The 4,792-nt window shown below is 47.0% G+C and overlaps 1 non-coding gene across 1 annotated transcript; it reads left to right on the top strand.

The window, feature by feature from the left end:
* Positions 1–4,340: 4,340 nt before the first annotated feature.
* Positions 4,341–4,412, top strand: TRNAE-UUC (transfer RNA glutamic acid (anticodon UUC)). Its single transcript has one exon. It is a non-coding gene; the product is annotated as a tRNA-Glu (tRNA).
* Positions 4,413–4,792: the final 380 nt, after the last annotated feature.

Genomic DNA, 4,792 nt, shown 5'->3' with positions numbered 1-4,792 from the left:
CGTTCAAGATCCCGGAAGAAGAAAGAAGAACAAATGATGCTATATGAACAGATTGATGGATTGATGAAGATCGATATCTCCTGAGGGTCCGTAGGGGACAAGGAGGGAATGAGGTAATATGAATTTTATGATCAGTTATGTCCCCTATCTTAGACCCCAACGGCTCCATGTACATGCTACAAGTACATGTATGTTCCCTCCAGTTCCAGTTATGAAGACGCAAATACATGTGCGTCCACCATCAACATGTCCTCTTTCAGATCCGCCATGAATGAGTCGGATATTCCGTTCCTAAGTATGAAAGGCCACCGACTTTATGTGGTTCACTTTCCACATTTTTACAGTTCAGGCGAGTAGGCCCTGAATTCTGCCATCAAGCCTTTTCCTGCCTTCTACCTCTGAAAGCTCCAGTCCGAGCCCGCATCTGTATCCATGAACTTTGTCCTACTCCCTGCGCGGCTAACGATGCCTGATCCGGCCCGTTGCCTGCCAAAAACTGTATTTCACCTTCAAGATTATCTGCTCCGCTCCTCATCCGATGCATTCCTGTCTAGTAGTTTAGGTAAACATTCTTCCAGCTACCGAGCAAACGGCCAGGCCTCACTGTCCTCACACAAGTAATTCATAGCCCCTGTTACTATGGAAGATTCCTGCCCCCTCACATCTCATGTAGACACTTAGACGCTTGCACACGCACTAACAGTCAGTATAGAATAGATTCCGTCCGAGAGACCTTTCCTTTTGGATAATACCGTTCTTTAAACATAAGATATTAGATATGATTTGGGATTAGGTTGACATGACCCCTCAGACTTCTGTCTCCACATGTAGAGCTAAATGTCAAGTCCCCTTCACCCTCTAGTTGCACGTCAATCACACGTCATGCGGCTGCACACGCATCTCTGTCAAGTATTTCTGCTGACATTGCAGGATTCTCTTATGGATCCACCCACTTGTGACATCATGTTTAATGACGTTTCTAGTTACGCCTATGTTTACGCCTATTTTCATTACGTATGTGTAGTATTATCTGTATTATCAGCTGTTACGCCTCCTGCATCTGTCTTAATGTAATGCTTTTCATATAAATATCTTTACTTGTCAATAATGTATTGCCTTCCCTTCCTGAACCCTCGTGGTGATGGAATTTGATGCCTATGGTTCGAACCATAATTCCTTTATAGAGGAATAAAGCCTTTCAGAACCTCTAATACCACGGATTCTGCCTCTTATTTATACTGAGTTATTCTTACTAGACTTTACCGCATAAAAAATAGTACCGGTAATAAAATATTTACCACATGGCCACACGGATCTCCGCTGAAATGAGTGGAGCCTCCAGCTCCTCAGCATGTGAGTCTGAAATAGTAGGAAGTTCGACCTCTGCCAGAAAGCGAGTGATTGCTTCTGACATGTCTAGAGGGGAAGCAGTGTATGGGTTAGTGTAGTATTCTCGGAATGTGTGATTAATACCAGCTTGGGAGGTGGCCAATGTTCGTTGGGCATTAGTTATCGCCAGTATCGGGGTTATTTGAGGTTTAATCAATCGCGCTAAAAATGTGCTAGCTCTATCAGCTCCTGCGTGTGTGCGAAGTGTGTACTCTTGCAAGTCAATCGTCCTTAACCGTTCCAACAATCCTGCATACTGTATCCTGGCCTCTTGTACGCCATCTGCCCCCTCCTCACTTATTTGGGCTGCTATCTCTTTCGCGTGCAGAGCGCCTTCTAGTTCCGCTATATCTCTAACCGTCTCACTCCTAATTCCCACCAGGGACCCTATGGCGACACCCCACATTGTGACCTTAAAGGCCTCCCATTCTAATGATCTGGTCGTGACTGTGCCCTCAATCTCCATAAATATGTGGTAATGGCTGTAGTCAGTGTGGCTCGGAACACCTGATCTTCCAAATGTATCGGTTGCAATCGCCATGCGGAGATAGGTGCGGGGAAGCGATCCCAATTTAGCACTAATTCTATGGGATTATGGTCCGATATAGTCTTGCCCAAATAATTACATTGCTTAATGGTCGGGGACAAGTCAGGTGTACATAAGAAGTGGTCTAGATGGGTATGTACCTTGTGCGGGTAGGAATAAAAGGAATATTCTCACATGTTGACATGCAGGGACCTCCAGATATCCAGTAATTCCCATCCCTGCACCCATCGCGTTAAAGCGGCCGCTTGTGAGTGAGCCGTCGTGTTCAGTAAGGGGGGATGAGAGCGAACTAGTCCTACATCAAGCACTGCATTTTGGTCCCCTCCTAACATCCATGGATACTGCGACCAGTCCGAGAGTGCCCGGGAGACTCGTGATAAAAAGGCCTCTTTTTCCACATTTGGAGCATAAATGCAACCCAAAACCACCTGCCTCCCATCCAATGCTCCTCGTATAAATACATATCTTCCTTGGTCATCTATATTACTCTCACTAAGGGAGAAGGGGATTCCCGCCCGTATCCAAATTGCAGTTCCTCCAGAAAAGGCAGAATAGGCCGTTGCGTAAAGTTGCCGCTTCCACCGTCTCTGCAATTTCATAGTTTCTGAGGGCACTAGGTGTGTCTTCTGGAGATAGACTATTTGGGCTTTACGGCGATGTAATTGCGCAGCTATTCTATGCCGCTTGCGCATCATGCCCATTCCCCGAACATTCCAGGATACAATAGTAAAAGATTTGGCAGTCAACATCATAAGGTCCAAAAAGCGAGACCAATTGGCTTTGCCAATGCTTGTTATGTCTTGAAACTTGCGCCGGGCCTCCTGCACCAGTGCCGTGAAGTCTGGGTCTAGAGAAAGAGTCATTCCTTGGTACAGCAGATTTTCCACTTCCCTAGCCTTTCTCATCGCGACATCTCTATCATGATAATTCAGCGGGCGCGAGATGATAAGACGAGGGGGGGTGAGCGCCAGGAGCAGATCTGGGGGCCAGGGACCGAAGAGTCCGCTCCACCGCAAACGGAGTTGAGAAACAATCTCTGCCAAAGGTGTCTCCCAATAAACGTTCCACATAGGTTTCCATGGGGCCGGTATTGTTGGACTCGGCCACCCCCGCTATGCGCAGATTGTTTCCACGCCTCCGTGCTAGTGAGGGACTCTGCAGTGCTTTAGTGAGGGACTCTGCAGTGCTTTATTGAGGAACATAGTGCAGTGATTTAGTGAGGGACCCTCTGTAGTGCTTCAGTGACGGACACTGTGCAGTGATTTAGTGAGGGACACGATGCAGTGCTTTAGTGAGGGACACTGCAGTGCTTTAGTGAGGGACACAGTGCAGTGCTGTAGAGAGGGACGCTGTACAATGCTTTAGTGAGGGACACCATGCAGTGATTTAGTGAGGGACACCATGCAATGATTTACTGAGGGACGCTTTACAGTGCTTTAGTGAGTGACACTGTGCGTGTTGTGAAAACGAGTTACAATTTAGGAATTTGCAGAAAGTATATGTATTAAGCGAGGTTTTGTGTGCATTTATTAGAATCACCACCTCCTTAGTAGCATCCTGCATAGATTTAAAAACAAAAACATTGAAATGTGCGCATGATTGTAGATTTCATAAAATGTCCTTTCAGTAGTAGGTAAGAAACCCCGACCACGAAGGGACTCGAACCCTCAATCTTCTGATTCGAAGGCAGACGCCTTATCCATTAGGCCACGCGGTCACCGTGGGAAACCACCGCAAGTGCTACTCGCGGCTACTGGGAGCATCCGTGGCCCTTGGTTACTGTCCACGGAGTGCGGAGAGAGGACTCTCTGGGCGCTGCACCTTCTACTCACAAGTACTTGTGTACAGGCGCTATGTGTGTCCGCTCCACACCGGTGCGTACTTTCCCCCGCTCCTAGAGGATCAGAGGTTAGGTTTTGATAACCCGTCCTTGTAGTGTGTGTAGTATTTCTAAATGGGGCTCTTCGTCACCTGTGATCAAGATCACAAGGGCAGTTTGTTGACTTCCGCTCTCCTGTGTATCCGTTTTGTCTCTATTCTTTTCTTCTAAGTCTGTGTTTTTCTCATTCTTTTCTCTGCCTATCTTATTCTTCTTTTCAGCCTCAGTGGTTTAGGTGCTCGTCGCCTCTGTGTAGATTCCTCCCTCGCTGACCCTCTTTCTTTGCTGTTTCCTTCCTCCAAGGCGTGTGTTCCTGCAGCAGTCTGCGTGTTTTATTCCTGTACAGAGCGGAAATGACCAAGCTGATCCCACACACCCTGACTCAGAGCAGCTGAGTTTATCTCTATTCTTTGCTATTCTCTTTATTTAGAAAGTCGTGGTGCATTCAACACTGAGAAACACACTACGAGAGGATACGGTCATTTGCACTACAAATGATCTGAGCCCAGCCAACACCGACACGCCTCCCATATGGTCTAGCGGTTAGGATTCCTGGTTTTCACCCAGGCGGCCCGGGTTCGACTCCCGGTATGGGAAGATATATTTTTACTGTTACATTTTTAAGAATACAAAAGGTTTACACACATTTTACTTTATTTTATTTCCACTTCCTTCACTCTGTATGTTTATACCTTCGGCATATTACCCAGAAACCACCGCGTATAAACCTAACTGATCTCCACACCCCTTTCCTGCACTGTTGTAAGTGTAAAAGTGAAGGAGAGTTTCACAAGAGGAGCCGCTGATCACTTCTTCCTCCCAGAAGCGCCTTGAGGTTTGTCTTCTACCCTCCATCACCCATCCAAAGAAGGCACCGCGCAGACCACGACAAGGGTGAACAGTCGCTTTTTAAGGAAGGAAGGGCCCTGTCACGTCGCACACAATAGTATTCACAGAGGGGGCCTGGTTTGTGTTTA

Source organism: Triturus cristatus, chromosome 4_1 (genome assembly GCF_964204655.1).
Source record: "Triturus cristatus chromosome 4_1, aTriCri1.1, whole genome shotgun sequence".
NCBI lineage: Eukaryota > Metazoa > Chordata > Amphibia > Caudata > Salamandridae > Triturus > Triturus cristatus.
The sequence above is the reverse complement of the archived record's forward strand: the minus strand, read 5'-3'. Positions and strand labels throughout refer to the sequence as shown.